This window comes from Leptopilina heterotoma, unplaced genomic scaffold (assembly GCF_015476425.1).
Source record: "Leptopilina heterotoma isolate Lh14 unplaced genomic scaffold, ASM1547642v1 Lhet_187, whole genome shotgun sequence".
Lineage (NCBI taxonomy): Eukaryota > Metazoa > Arthropoda > Insecta > Hymenoptera > Figitidae > Leptopilina > Leptopilina heterotoma.
This window is the reverse complement of record NW_025110906.1, coordinates 593,910-611,265: the sequence shown is the minus strand read 5'-3', so window position 1 is coordinate 611,265 and position 17,356 is coordinate 593,910. Positions and strand designations below refer to the sequence as shown.

The following is a 17,356-nucleotide window of genomic DNA, read 5'->3' as shown; positions in this document are numbered from 1 at the left end:
TTTGATTAATTAACTAAATTTGATTTAAATTCTTCTTCAAATTTCAATTATTTTCCAAAAATTTTCCTCAATTCAATAATTTTCATTATCTACTATTTTCATAAAATTTTCCAAAATAATTAAATTATTTAAAAAAAAATTTAATAAAATTCTACACAAACTTTTAATTATTTTCAAAAAAATAATAAACATTCCACAGAAATTTTTTTATTTACAAATTTTTTCATAAATTCCTTCGCAATCATTCAATTCATTCAATTATTTTGAAGAGTTTTAATAAAATTCTTCGCAAAAATTTAATTATATCGAAAAATTTTAATAATATTCTTACCAAGATTTCAATTATTTTTATAATTATTAACATTTCTCGATAGAATTCAATTGTTTATGAAATTTCTTAAAAGAATTCAATTATATTTTCAAAAAATTTGATAAAATTCTTTGAAATAATTAAAATTATTTTGATAAATAATAATACAATTCTTGACTAGAATTCAATTATTTTGATAAATAATAAAATTCTTGACAGGAATTCAAATATTTTTAAAAATTTTAATAAAATTCTTTAAAAGAATTTAATTACCTATTTTCAATAATTCTAATAAAATTTTTTATTTGGAATTTAATTATTTTAAAGAATTTTAATAAAATTCTTCGCAAATATTTAATTATTTTCGTAAATAATAAAATTCTTTTTAGAAATTCAATTATTTTTATAAGTCATAAAACTCATCATAATTTAATAAAATTCTACGCAAATATTTAATTATTTTCGTAAATAATAAAATTCTTTTTAGAAATTCAATTATTTTTATAAGTCATAAAACTCATCTCGGAATTTCTATTATTTTTTAAACAATTTGAATCGAATTCCACCAAAAAATAGAAAAAAAAAAAAAAATTTTATTACAATTCGTCTAAAGAATAAATTATTTATAAATTTGTTGATAAAATTTTTTATAAGAATTCAATTGTAAGAAACATTCAATTATTTATTTTTATATTTAAATAATTTAATTCTAGTCGAATTTTCTCATAAACATTGATTTAAAAATAGTTTTCAATTAAAACTTTAGTTTACAATTGAATTTTAAAAGAATATGAGCGTAAATTTTTAGAAATAATTGAATTTCGAAAAGGTTTCAGATTAAAATCTTTGAAAATTTGAATTTTTCATATTTTTTTTATGAATTTGAAAATTCTTAAATAAAGAACTTTTTCAAAAATTATTAAAAATAATGGATTTATAGAAGATGTTTAGTTAAAAACACGAAAAACAATTTAATTTTGTAAAAGTTACAAATAATTGCAAAAATTCAATTATTTTCAAGAGTAAAAATATTCTTTGCAAAAATTAAATATTGTTCATAAAATTCTTCTTAGGAATACAATTATTTTCACAAATAATAAAACTCACTGGATAATTTCAATTATTTTTAATACAATTTTAATCGAATTTCTAGAAAAATGTAATTTTATTCTTAAAAATTTAATTAAAATTCTTTGATAGAATTCAATTATTTGATAATTTGTTGATAACGATTCTTTATGGGAATTGAATTTTAAGAAACATTCAATTATTCAATAAATTATTTATTTGCATTTTATTTGTATTTAAATAATTGAATTCTAGTAGAATTTTCCAATAAAAATTGATTTAAAAATTAATTTCAGTTAAAATTTTAGATAATAATTGAATATTAAAAGCAATATAGCGTGAATTTTTAAAAATAATTGAATTTTGAAATTAATTGTTTTGAAAGAGTTTAATTGAATTTTTTTAATATTATTTTTCAATATTTATTTAATTAGAAGAATTTACGAATAATTGAAATTTCGTAAAATTGAATATTGTAAAGAAATGGATTTGAAAATTGTCAAAGAACTTTTTTAAAAATTATTAAAAATAAACGATAATTAAAGAAGAATTTTAGTTAAAAATTCTTGAAAATAATAGTTGAATTGATAATGAGTGTGCACTCTTTCTTTCTTATTAATATTATGAATCATTTAAAGTGATCCGGGATTATCATTTTTTTTTGTGAGATGGAGTTCATTTTAATGAATCAAGATTTATTTTAATCTTATTGAATTATTTAACTAAAAGCTTCTTAAAGCAGAATTATTGAGTAATTTTCTTTGTCACATAATTGCAAGAAGTTGAAATTTTTCCTCCTCTTTTTTATTATTTTAAAATTGTATTAATTGTAAATTTAATTTTTCTTACATACAGAGAAATAATGCAATTATATTAAATATACTGCAGTTGTGTCAATTATATTTGTCTCACAAACTTCTAGTATTTTTGTCTGTTCAAATTAAAATATGAGTTGGTACCAATAAATTTTTTGAGGCCAGAATTATTAGCAACATTCAAATTTCTTTATTTTACAGAAAATGAAAATTATTAAAAAATAAAAATAATAAATAGATGCAAATGAATTTGATAGCAGTCAAAGTAATCCTTTCTTTAAGGTTGAGCTAAATAAATTTTTTTCTTTCTAAAGTAGTATTTGATAAAAATTTAAAAATCTTTTTTTTTTTTTTGAAAAATATGATCTTTTAAAGAATGCATTATCGCTGGAGAACGTTTCTCAAATTATTTTCGTATATCGTGTTGTAGATCAAAGTAAGAGGATTTTTTTTATTGAAGTACAAAGATATCGAAAAATTTGATTTTCCCTTTTGAACTTTAAACTAATTTTCCAAAATAAAAAAAAAAATGACACTTGACTTCTCTTTTTTTTTTTTGGGAAAATTTTTTTTTGGAATCTTTCTTTTCATTCGATTTTTCTAAGAGAAAAAATTCTTTTATTCTCTTTATATCGAAAGATTTCAGTTTGAGTTTGACTTTTAAAATTGACGAAGAGCGTTGAAAGTATCTTTGTATAAAAAAAGGGAAAAAAGAAGAAAAGAACGCGTGCAAAATGAGTGTTTCTCGTGTGAAGGTCAATCTTTAGTAGAAACAACGACTTACAGATGTTTTCGCAAATGCTTGTGCGGTGACTGATTTATAGGAACTTAAAGAAGAAAAAAAAATTCTTCTTTTTTTTTTGCTTTCATTACATTTTTACACGTTTCTATTTTTTGAACGATAAAGCTCGTACGTTTTTAAGGTCTGACATCATCATTTTTATACGCGACGCTTTTGAGACGTTAAATACCACGTGCTCGCGGTTAGATGGATATAGTAGAGTAAGGACATGATTTTATACAGCGGAGACGCGGTCTTCATGAATATTCATCAGCACTATATATATATATACACACATTTACTCCTCAAACCCAAGCGTTTGAGGCGAATGCAAGTCTAATGTGAAATGTCAATCAAGCCTTGTTGCTATATTAAGCTCAATGACTTTTCAACGCGCGAGACATTATGCATTTTTTTTCTTGCGTTTCAAATTTCAATATACTTCTTTTTTCACCCTTTTTCCATGTCATTAGAAATGCCACTCAGGGGAAAAGTTTACTTTACTTGACTAAACTTTTTAATTATTTTAAAATTATGATGATGATAATTTTATTGGCGCACTAGTGATGAATAAATTTGTGTATTTAATTAATTTATTTTTAGTTTTGTGGAAAAATTACATTATTTTGAAATTTGCGAATTAATAAAAAAAATGGTAGATTATGAATATTATAATCAGGGTTGATACAGGTCAGGAAATTCAGGAAAAAGTAGGGAAATAATTATAGAATTGCTCAGGAAAATCAGGGAAAAGTCAGGGATTTTTATTAAAAGTACTAAAACAAAAATTTAAATTTTTAGAATTTGAAAAACATTCTTAATTTTTTTGTATTTTTTGTTTGCCTCATAAACTATGAAATTAGCATGAATTCTAATACAAAACCTTCATTTGTTTCTATTTCTGACAATAATTTCTTTTTAATAACTTAATTTTTGAAGAACTATCATAAAATTAGTGCTTATAAATTACTTTAATGATTAAATCTGCATAAACATTTCTAAATTAATTCAATTTGAAAATTCAATTAATTTTGAAATATTAATTATATTATATTATATAATCATTATTATATAATTATATTATAAGAATAATAAAATTAATTAAATTTTCAAAGAATAATAAAATTCTACTTCGAAATTCCATTATTTTCAAAAAATTTTAATAAAATTCGTTGAAAAATTTCAATTATTTTCAAAAGTATCAAATTCTTTTCAAAAATCCAATTATGATGCAAAATTTAAAAAAATTCTATTCAATTATTTATTTATTATTTTCAATTAATTTCAAATATTAAATAATTCAAAAATAAATAAATTATTTATTATTAAATTATTTAAAACTTTTCAATTGGTCAGGAAAACAGGGGAAAGTCAGGGATTTTTATTAAAAGTACTAAAACAGAAAATTAAATTTTAGTAATTATTATTTTTTAGTTTCAATTATATTTATAAATAATAAAATTCTTCTCAATTCAATTATTTTCAAAAGTATTTATAAAATTCTTAGAAAAATTTCAATTATTTTCAAACGTAATGAAATTCTTCTCAAAAATTTTTTTAAGCTCAATAATTAAAAAAATTCTCGTTAAAATTTTAATTATCTTTATAAATATTAAAATTCGATTTAGAAATTCAATTTTTTTGAAAATTTTTAATATAATTCTTGGCAAAATTTCAATTATTTTCAACCCTAATAAAATTCTTCTCAGAAATTTTATTATGTTCAATAATTAAAAAAATTCCCGTCAAAATTTCAATTATCTTTATAAATAATAAAATTCTTCTTACAAATTCAATTATTTTCAAAATTTTAAATAAAATTGTCGCCAAAATTTCAATTATCTTTATAAATAACAAAATTCTTCTTCCAAATTCAATTATTTTCAAAATTTTAAATAAAATTGTCGCCAAAGTTACAATTATTTTTGTAAATAATAAAATTCTTCTCTAAAATTCAATTACTTTAAAAAATATTAGGTAATAAAATTCTTTAAAAAATTTCAATTATTTTCAAAAGTATTAAATTCTTCTATAAAATTCAATTATTTTTATAAATTTTAAATTTCAGCTTAAATATCAATTACTATCTTTATAAATAATAAAATTCTTGACCGAAATTTAATTATTTTGAAAAATTTGAATAAAATTCTCACCAAAGTTACAATTTTCTTTGTAAAGAATAAAATTCTTCCTTGAAATTCAATTACTTTCAAAAATATTATTGAAATTTTTTGAAAATTTTCTATTATTTTCAAAAGTAATAAAATTCTTCGGAGAAATTCAATTATATTCAAAAATTTTTTTATTTCTCGTCTACATTTTAATTATTTTTATAAATAATAAAATTCTTGTTCGAAATTTAGATATTGTTAAATATTTTAATAAAATTCTTTTCAAAATTTAAATTATTTACAAAAGTAATAAAATTCTTCTTAGAAATTAAATTATGTTCAAAAATTTAAGAAAAGGGTCGTCAAAATTTTAATTTCTTTTGTAAATAATAAAATTCTTCTCTAAACTTCAATTATTTTGAAAATTTTTAAAAAAGTTCTTGGGATAATTTCAATTATTTACAAAAGTAATAAAATTCTTCTTAGAAATCCAATTATGTTCAAAAATTTTTAAAAAATCTTGAAAAAGTTTCAATTATCTTTATAAATAATAAAATTCTTCTCAGAAAATCAATAATTTTCAAAAAAATTTCCCTCAATTAAATGATTTTCTATATCTACTATTTTATTGGAATTTTGAATTTTCCAAAAGAATTCTATTATTTTAGAAGATTTTTGATAAAATTCTACTCAAAAATTTAATTATTTTTATAAATAATAAAAATTACATAGGAATTCAATTATTTACAAATTTTTTAAAAATTTTATTAAATTATTATTCTATTTCATAAATATTAAAACTCAACGGAGAATTACAATTATTTTTCATACAATTTTAATCAAATTCCTCGAAAAATGTAATTATTATTAAAAATTTTATTAAAATTCTTTGAAAAAGTTATTCACTTACCTAATTCAAAATTTGTTGATAAAATTCTTTATGAGAATTCAATTTTGAAGCCATAAAAAAATCTTTAATATTATTTATATAAAATAAAGGATTTAAAATTATTTTTTATTAATAACGGTTTTAATACTAATTTCTAGAATATTATCGGTGCAATTAATTTTCAAAATATACACTCCCATTATGATTATAACATTTCTGAAGATTCTTATTTGAGTTAAAAGTGGTCATAATTTTTATTGAGAATAAACAGTCTGTCTTTTATGGGGCAATGAAAGTTGAAGCATAAAACTAGTCTAGATGCAGGCAATCGTCTGCCATTTATAATACACTAGCTGGTGAAAAATTAATCCAAACGATTAAGTGAAATTGCTTTGGTATTGAATCCATAACAAGCGGCGCCACAACGACGACAATGCAATGAGACGTCCTGTTCAATCAAGCACTCACAATTTCAATTTTCAAGATATTTCCACGTATATGTCATTCAAATTATTCAACGCACTGAAAAAAAATTACTGGATTCAAGTTAACAATTACTTTTGTCTATTGGATCCAAATAAAATAATAAATATTTATTTGAATTGAATAAATATTTATTTATGTCAAATAAATATTTAATATCAAATAATTTTTATTCAAGTCTAATAATAAAGTCCAATAATTTATTCAAAGTTTAATAATAAATAGAAAATAACTTAAAGAAAAATTATTTGATTTAAGTAACCGATTACTTGTATATTATCAAATTATTATCAAATAAATATTTACTTGAATGAAATTTTATTTGAAGGAAAGATTTTTAATTATGTGGCAAAATTAAAAGAAAATCAGAAATAGATAAAAATATGACAAACAGAAGAGAAATAAATGTGACGTTGAAGCTAATGAAGAAAATAATTAATGACCATTAGATGAATTGAGGCAAAAAACTTGATCATCAGCAATCAATCGAAAGAGACAGAAACCCATGAAATTGATAAATTAATCTAACGAAAGATAAACCGAAAGAAACGAAACTACTTTCTTTTGGAAATTTCTTTTCCTGGTCAACAATAATCTAATCCCAGTGGGAAACTTTCAAGGTCATTGAATTGGGGAATTTTACTCTATTTAAATGCAATAACGTATTTGATTAATTTAATAAAAAAATTTAAAAAAAGTTTTGAATGTAAACAAATTTTTTGAATTTGAATTTTTTCTTTGACTCATAAACTATCAAATTACTACAAATTATAAAACAAAACTTTCAATTTTTTCCATTTCTGAAAATAATTTTTTTTAAAATAACTTAAATCTTGAATAACTTTCATAACATAATGACTTATAAATTATTAAAAGTATATACCTAATAATTTTACTAAAATATTTCAAAATTAATTCAATTTTAAAAAAGTTGTGTTTATAATTTTCATAAATAAGTGAATTTCAAACGGTTTTAATTTAAAATTTTATAAAATTTCAATGTTGAATGAATTTAATTAGAAATTTTAATAAACTTAAATTTTTGACAAATTTTAATAATTCAAAATCTTCTGAAATTAGCTAAATTTGTCAATATATATATTTCATTAATTATTAAAAATAATGGATTCATAGTAGAATTTTAGTTAAAAACACTAAAAGAAATTGAATTTTGAAGAAGTTACAAATGATTGCAGAAATTCAATTATTTTTAAAAGTAATAAAATTCTTATCACAAAATTCAATTATGTTCAAAATTCACAAATAAAATCTCGACAAAATCCCAATTATTATCTTTATAAATAAAAAAATTCTCCTTCAAAATTCAATTATTTTCAAAAATTAAATTTTTATATAATTCTTGTCAAAATTTCAATTATTTTCAAAAATTTTCTTCATTTCAATGATTTTCAGTATCTGCTACTTTAATAAAATTACCCAAAAGAATTCAATCAATTAAAAAACAATTTTTCTTATTTAAAAACAATTTTAATAAAATTGTACGAAAACATTTAATTATTTTCATAAATAATAAAAATTTCACAGGAATTCAATTATTTACAATTTTTTTTTTAAATTTCTTGCCAATGATTCAATTATTTTCATAAATAATAAAACTCATCGCAGAATTTGAATTATTTTTAATACAATTTAAATCTAACTTCTTGAAATAAAAATTATTTTAAAAAATTTAATTGAAATTTGTCAAAAGAATTTTAATTACCTATTTAAAAATTTGTTGATATAATTCATTAAATGGGAGTTCTATTTTAAAAAACATTCAATTCTTCAATAAATTATTTACATTTGTATTTAAATAATTGAACTCTCGTAGAATTTTCTAATAAAAATTGATTTAAAAATGTATTTTCGTTAAAATTTTAGATAATAATTGAATATGAAAATAAATTTAAAGAAGTTAGAATAACAATATTCTTATAATATAAAATAATGATTTTATCTTTCGAACATTTTTAATTATTATAAAAAATGAAGAAATAGATTGCTCGTAGTCGAAGACTCGGAGTGATCGATTTCTTCATTTTTTTTTTTTTTAAACTATTTATTTAAAAAAGAAGTTATTGATGTTTTTGAATAATTTTGCAATTAAAGAAATTTGTAAATAAATGTAACAGAACATTTTTCGTAGTAAAATTTTTTTCCTTATTTTCAAAAATACAAAAATTTTTATTTTCAGTTAAAATTTGTAATTGAGAAATAAAATTTATTTAAACATTTTTTTCCTTTTATCTTTATTTTTAAAAAACTTTGAATTTTATTAAAACAATTATTGTAATTAAGAAATAGAAATGATGTATAAATTATTTCCTTATGAAAATTGAAAATTTTCTACAAAAATATTAAGAAACGGGAATAATGTACCTAATAGAATTCTTTGTAAAATTCAATTATTTTGAAAAATTTTCCTCAATTCAATGATTTTCAATATCTATACTATTTTCATAAAATTTTCCAAAAGAATTTAATTATTTAAAAAAAAAATGTTATAAAATTCTACACAAACTTTTAGTTATTTAAAAAAAAAAAATAAAATAAAAATTTCACTGGAATTTCATTATTTACAAATTTTTTTCATAAATTTCTTCGCAATAATTCAACTACTTTTATAAATAACAAAACTTATCGCAGAATTTCAATTATTTTTAATACAATTTTAATCGAATTGCTTGAAAAATGTAACTATTATAAAAATATTAAAATTCGTCAAAAGAATTTAATTATTTAATAATTTGGTAATAAAATTCTTTATAAGAAAATTAAAATTACAATTTTAAGAAACATTCAATTATATAATTTACTTTTATATTTTATATTTTACATTTAATTTATTGAGAAATAAACTTTATTCAAATAAATAAAATGAATAAAAATCTAGATTAAAATGCAAAAAATAAACAATTTATTCAAATTACAAGGCCTTTTTTCCTTGACAAGAATTTTATTTTTTTTTCTCTGCGAAGCAATCAAAAATAAAGTAGATATTATACAAAATATTTTACTATCCACAAAAAAGAGAAATATTGTAAAAATGTAGATAAGTTTTATTAAGGAAACTCCTTAAGAGAAAGGTGTAATAAAGAAAAGAAAACGGAAGGAAAAAAAAGGAAGTTCCACGAAGAGAGAAGGAGAGATTCCTCTCTGATATTACAAACCGTTAGCTGCAACTTGGCCATAGAAAGTTTATAGGGGTATAAAACAGTTTTGGTTTTAGTGTAAATAGAACGAAGAGAAGAAGAAGCAGAAGAAGAAGAAGAAGAAGAAGAAGAAGAAGAAGGTAAAACGGTTGGGTGATGGCAAGCAAGCACGTACTTGTACGGAATACATTACAAGTATCAACTCTGTGACAAGTACGAGGTCCACCTCAAAGTGGAGAGGCCCGTATCTATCCGTTGAATCTTGTGCACGCGCCTAACTTGTGACACCGTCAAATGGATGGTATAAAAGACTTGAAAGGGAGAGAGAGAGAGAGAGAGACTCCTGCTCGAAATGTTATCGAAACAAGGGGTTGTAAAATGGACACTTACACAAACCCCTTGCACTAGCCATACGTACAGTTTCAACCTTAATTAACTGGACATAATGATGTTAATCTTAATGGGGATGTAATACCTGTCATCATCAATTTAATCGGTCAAATCCCTTTTTACTGTTATTCATTCATTCATCCCTCTGCTCTTTTTTTTTAATTGTACCCTCTAAATTTGAATTAATTACTTTTCATTAATCAAATTCGACCTGAATTAGTAAACGTTTTAACTATAATTTTTCCCCAACATTTCCAAATCTAAGTGATTTTCTCAAAATTACAATAAACAATTGTAGGAGAATTCTATTTAATTAAGTCTGACTAAAACTGACTTTTACTACTTACAAGAAAATAATTGGAAGATTTCAATAATAATTCATTGAAAAAGTTTCTTGTCTGACTAAAACTGACTTTTACTACTAAAAATAAAACAGTTACAAAATATTGGAAATAATTCATAAAAAATTTCTAGTCTGACTATAACTTACTTTTACTACTAATAAAAAGCAATAAAAAAATCAGAAATAATCCATTAAAAACTTCCCCAGTCTAAAATTGACTTTTACTACTAATAACAAAATAATTAAAAGATGTAGGTAATAATCAATTAAAAAAATCGCCAGTCTGACTAAAACTGACTTTTACTATACTAAAAATAAAACAATTACAAGGTATTGGAAATAATTCATAAAAAAATTTATATAGTCTAACTAAAACTGACTTTTACCACTAATAATAAAACAATTAGAAGAGATCAGAAATAATCCATTAGAAAAATCGCCAGTCTGACTAAAACTGACTTTTACTATACTAAAAATAAAACAATTACAAGATATTGGAAATAATTCATAAAAAAATTTATATAGTCTGACCAAAACTGACTTTTACCACTGATAATAAAACAATTAGAAGAGATCAGAAATAATCCATTAGAAAATTCTCAAGTCTGACTAAAATTGGCTCTTACTACTAATAACAAAACAGTTTAAATCGATTAGAATTTATTCTGACACTATTTCTATTTTTATTTTTCTTAAAAATATTGATAGATTTCAAAATCCATCCGTAATTTTGTAGAAAATGTGGTTTTGTATCTGCAAAAAAATTCCCGAATAAAAAAATTGATTTTAACAATTTTTGAAGCATTTTTTAAAAAAGAAAACATTGTTAGGTTAAAAATGCTAAAAATTGCAATTTTAAAATTAAGAAAAAATTTTTATTACGAATTTATTAGGAAACATAATTATAAGATAACATTTGAAAATTAAATACAACAAATTAAAATTGATTAAATGTAGTTAAAAATTACAAAGAACAATTAAAACTAGCAACAATTCGAGCGCTAAAGCGCGCGACTGACTTTTTACTTCCTTTTTTCAATAAAATTAGCAATTTTAAAAATAAGAGAATTTAAAAATTTTCTACCTTAATTTTTTGTTGAAAACACTAAAAAAAAAATTCAATTTTGGAGAAATTATAAATAATTGCAGAAATTTAATTACTTTCAAAAGTAATAAAAATTCTTATCAAAAAATTCAATTATGTTCAAAATTAAAAAAATCTCATCATAATCCCAATTATCTATATAAGTAACAAAATTCTTCTCCAAAGTTCAATTATTTTTATAAATGTCAAAAAAATTCTTGTCCTAATTTCAATTATTTTCAAAAATTTTCTAATTTAAATGATTTTCAATATCTATTTTAATAAAATTTCTCAAAAAGAATTCAATTATTTTTAAAAAATTTGTAATAAAATTGTATGTGCAAACATTTAATTATTTTCATAATTAATAACATTTTTTTAAGGAATTCAATTATTATTTTCATAAAAAATAAAAATTTTTTTTAAGGATTTCAATTATTATTTTCATAAAAAATAATTTAAAATTCTAGAAAATAATTGAATTAAAATGATGAAAATAATTTTGATGATGCTGCAGTAACAATATTCTTATAATATAAAATAATGATTTTATCTCTCGGTCATCTTTAATTATTATAAAACATGAAGAAATCGATCACTCCGAGTCTTCGACTCGGAGCAATCGTTATCTTCATGTTTTATAAAAATATTCTTATAAATAATTGAATTTAAAAAGATTTGAATTTGAAATTTTTTAAATTCTTAATTCCTGTGTAAAATCCTGTTCCAAAAATAAGATTAAAAATAGGAATTGTGCAAATCTGCATAATTTCAATTTAACAAAATTTTAAAATTTTAATGAAAAGAAGTGAAAAAAATTGTGATTATTTCTATTTGTCATTACAATTTTGAATTAATTATAAAATAAAATATAATATACAATCTATCTAAAGGTAACAAAAAACAAAAGTATAAACAAAATACAACTTCAGAGTGTGAGGGACAGAAAAAGTGAATAAATGAAAGAATACTTAAATTATTATAGTTAATTAATTAAAATACTAAACAAATTTAAATTAAGTTTCATAATCAACTATAACATAAATTGGAAATAAATTGAACTAATTAACATTATATTAAATTAATTAAAATTAAATTAAACTATATGAAATTATATTAAACAAATTTCATATTAAGTAAACTAATTAAAATTCAATTAAACTTATTAAGATGAAAATGAATTAACTAAAATTAAAGTGAACAAATTAAAATTAAATGAAATTTTATAGATTAAAAATTAAACGAATTAAATCAAATAAAACCAGTAAAAATAAAATTAAACTTAAGAAATCAAAATTAAATGTAACAAATTAAAATCGAATGAATCTTACTAAAATTGCAATTGGCAATTAAAATTCCGTTAATATAATTAAAATTTCAAAACAATTTTAAATTAATTTAAGCAAAAAAAAATTATAATTGAATTTCTCAAATTAAATTATAATTGAATTTCCTAAATTAAATGATAATTGAATTTCTCAAATTAAAATTGTATAAACTCTAAAACAAATAAAAATTAAAAACTAAACTGAGAGTGAATTTTTATGAACAGATGTTTACGTTACAAAAACAGGAGAATAATAAGGATGCAAAATAAGGGAGTTTATTGCTCCTTGTAATCGATATTTGCATAAGACTTGAGCAACATTTTCGTTCGACTCGGAGAAAGAACATCAAACGTGGTTTACTTTATGAGATATACAATATTATGATACACGACAAAATATATGTAAAATATTGTTGTTTACTTTAATCAAGTTTCTGTAAGGTTAACAATTTTGCTAATTCAAACATGCATAATGTACTTTTACTATATATATATATGGATATATCTAATTTAAGGATAAATTATATCTCCGCAATAGTCAAAGGGAATGTGTTATCATTCTCATATTGCCAACATTTATATAATTCCCCCAACTCACAATTAAATTTAATTAATTTGCATCAAATTAGTGAAACCAATGTTTTATATATTAAATAACCATAATATTAGAATAACGATAAAAATAATATTTGAATTTTTTGTTTTAGTTTTAAGTTTATAGTAACATTTGCTATTTGTTTATTTATTTAATTTTCAATTATGAAAGTTAATTTTAAATTTAATTGCAAATTGTAATTTTTAAATTTAATTTTACTTTATTAAAAAAATTTTTTATTTTAATACAAAGATAATTAAATTTTAATTATAAAATTATAACATTGCTTTGATAATTTGGTCATGTTTTATAATTTGTTATTTTCCCTATTATTTGTACCTACAGTAAAAATTTTCTGTTTCAGGTGAGTGAACATTGGTTATATTTTTCCCTCTCGACTCAAAAAAGCAAGTGAGTAAACCATTTATTAAACAAATAATAATATCCTTTTTTATCACCTATAAATTTTGTCATCTTACATAAATAAAGTAAAGAAAAAATCTTAAAAGTGATTTTTAAAATTTTCCCGACCAATTGAAAGAAAACTTAACCTTTTCTCTAAATATATTTAAGAAGTGAAAATAAAAATCTCTGAATAAATTCAACAGCAAAAAAATGTTATTATTACACAAAGAGGAAAAAAATAAGGAATTCATTAATTTCTCGGCATCCATTAGAAGAAAAAATTTTTTTTTATTTTTAATAATTTTATATACACCGTTGCGCAATGGAAATGTAAAGATCGTCTGCTTTAACTGTGAGTTCTCCTCTTTTACAAGTTCATATTGTTCGAGATGGCGTTTCCTCTATTCGTTTTGTGGATGACCTGAATAGATTTTTTTTTTGTTTCTTTTTTTTTTTCGCTAGAGAGACTAACCAATGTGCACAAAAAACCCCTCGCAGCATGCTCTTATGTATTAAGTAGATACTTTTTTGAATTTTGTTTTTTTTATTTTTTTTTTTTGTTGCCCAACTTCTGATTATGGCTTTTCATCTCACGCCAGTAGTATTTTCGCGTATAGATACGAAAAACCTTTTCAGCTTTCAAGTTTTTCAACGAATAATTTGTACTGCATTTCAATCCGTGCATTGTTATTAAATACATGCTTTCCAACATCTTCCTTTATCAGACATAATAATTACTGATGGTATTTGCTTTTTGAATTTGTTCATTGTTTCTGATTTTCATGAAATTTTGTTGGAGAAGTTTTTTCGGTATTTTTTAATTTATAATAATTACAAAAATTTTAATACAATATAAATAAAATATTCATGCTAAAAATATTAATTATAATAATAATTTGAATGGTTCTTTCATTCATTCAATTTTTCTGTCCCTCACACTCTAAAGTTGTCTTTTGTTTATACTTTTGTTTCTTGTTAACTTTAGACAGATTTTATCTGTTTTATTATTATGTTATAATTATTTTTATTTTATAATTAATTCAAAATTGAAATGACAAATAGAAATTATCAGAATTTTTTTCACTTCTTTTTATTAAAAAACTAAAATTTTGTTAAATATTATGTTTTGTCAAATTGAAATTATGCAGATTTTTGTTCTTTACTTCTAAACAAAATTAGAAAATTGTTAAACAACTGTGATTAATAAATAGAAAATTTATTTATTTTGCATTATTTTTCTTCATGAATCACAATTTTTTTAACAAAATTATTATTTTGTTTTAAAAAAAGAAGAAAAATATTTGGACAATTCTTATTTTTAATCTTATTTTTGGAACAGGATTTTCCACAGGAATTAAGACATTCAAAAGATTCAAATTCAAACCTTTTTTAAATTAAACAACTTATAAAAGTATTGTTATAAAACATGAAGATATCGATTGCTCCGAGTCGAAGACTCGGAGTGATCGATTTCTTCATGTTTTATAATAATTAAAGATAACCGAGTGATAAAATCATTATTTTATATTATAAAAATATTGTAACTGTAACTTCATCAAAATTATTTTCATCATTTTAATTCAATTATTATTTTCTATAATTTTAAATTATTTTTTATAAAAATAATAATTGAATTCCTTGAAAAACTTTTTATTATTTATAAAAATATTTAAATTCCTGTGAAATTTTTAATATTTATGAAAATAATTAAATGTTTGCATACAATTTTATAAAAAATTTTTTTAAATAATTGAATTCTTGTTGGGAAATTTTATTAAAATAGTAGATATTGAAAATCATGGAAATTAGAAAAATGCATTTTATTTTTGAAAATAATTGAAATTAGGACAAGAATTTTTTTGACATTTATGAAAATAATTGAACTTTGGAGAAGAATTTTGTTATTTATAAAGATAATTGGTATTTTTACGAAATTTTTTATCAAATTTTGAACAAAGTTGAATTTTATAAGAAGAATTTTATTTTTTTTTCTGAAAATAATTGAATTTCTGTAATTAATTGTAATTTCTCTGAAATTGAATTTTTTTAGTCTTTTTAACAAAAATTTTAATTAGAAAATTTTTAATTCTATTATTTTTAAAATTGTAAATTTTATTTAAAAAAGGTAGCAAGAAGTTAGTCGCGCGCGAATTGTTGCTAGTTAATTTTATAAAATATTATTCATACAATATGTTATTATAATATTCTTATAAATTTATAATTATTTGTTGTTTTTTTATTAATTTTGTTTTAAATTTAATCTGGGGTGCGATTTTGTAATTTGATTTTACCTTTTGATTCGATTTTGACTTTGACGTTGACATAAAAAAAATTTGACTTTGATTTTGACATTGAGTTTGCTGTTAATTGTTTAAAGCAAATTTTTGGTTCTTTTGTTTTGTTTTCTCTTTAAATTGTTTCAGCTTTCAACATTTTAAATTTCTGACATAAAAAATATAAGAACAGAATTAAAAATTGAAAAGTTTTTGCAAATTTAATCTAATTAGTTAAAATTTTTGGCTTCAATGGAAATTATAATTATGTGGAATTAATTTTTAGTTTTTATTTTTATTTTGGATTTTTATTTTAATTGTTTCAATGCTTAGAATTTGTGAAATAAAATAAAAAAAATAGAGTTAAAAATTTGAAAAGTCTTTGACAATTTAAAATTTAATTGTTTTTAAATTGTATTATTTATATAAATTGCAACTATTTCTTGTTATTTTCTTATTTAAAAAAGTTTTTTGATTTGATTGGAATATAGGTATAATTGTAACAAAAGTAATTTTTAGTTTTTGTTTGTTTTATTTCATTGTTATTTCGGATTTTTGGTTTAATTGTGACAATGCTTAAAAATTCTGAAATAAAATAAAACCTATTTATTGTTATTTTTCCATTTGAAAAAAAATATTGTTGAAAAATATAATTGTCTGAAAATAATTTTTAGTTTTTGTTACATTTTTGTTTTTCTTTTTAGCTTCAATTGTTTAAATATCGAAAATTTCTGTTAATAAAATCTAAAAATTGCGCTAGAAATTAAAAATTTTTTAAATAAATTCTTTTAATTTTATTATTTAAAGAAACTGCAATTATTTTTTGTTCTATTTAAAAAAAAAAAATATTCATTTGAATGGAAAATATAATTGGAACTAATTTTTTATTTTTGTTTCATTGTTTCAATACTTAAAATTTCTAAAATAAAATATAAAAATAGAGCTCAAAACGTTTCAAAAATTTTCAGAAACATTCTATTTAGGAGTTTAATTTTAAAAGTCATTTTTTTACACTTTAAAAATAAATGAAAAATTAGAGTTAAAAATAAAATTTTTTTTTCTAAAAAAAAATATTGTTCCTCTTTTTTTTTGTAATGTGAAGCGAAAATGAATTCGCATAGCGTGCACAACTCTTCACACCTTTCCTACCACTTTTTTCTTTCTTTCTCTTTAACACTATAGGAATTTCAAATCGTGAATCTGAATTTAACATGTAAAATTACATTGAGAAGAATGTTTTAGTCGTATAACAAAAAAAGCTTTGTAAGAAAGTTACTTTTTAACGTCGAAACATAACTAATTCATGAGAGAATTATATATACATGTT

The 17,356-nt window shown here is 20.2% G+C and overlaps 1 protein-coding gene across 2 annotated transcripts in view; it reads left to right on the top strand.

The window, feature by feature from the left end:
• The window catches only part of LOC122500507 (connectin), a 543,906-nt gene that overhangs the window by 203,096 nt on the left and 323,454 nt on the right, over positions 1–17,356 (top strand). The window lies entirely within an intron of this gene.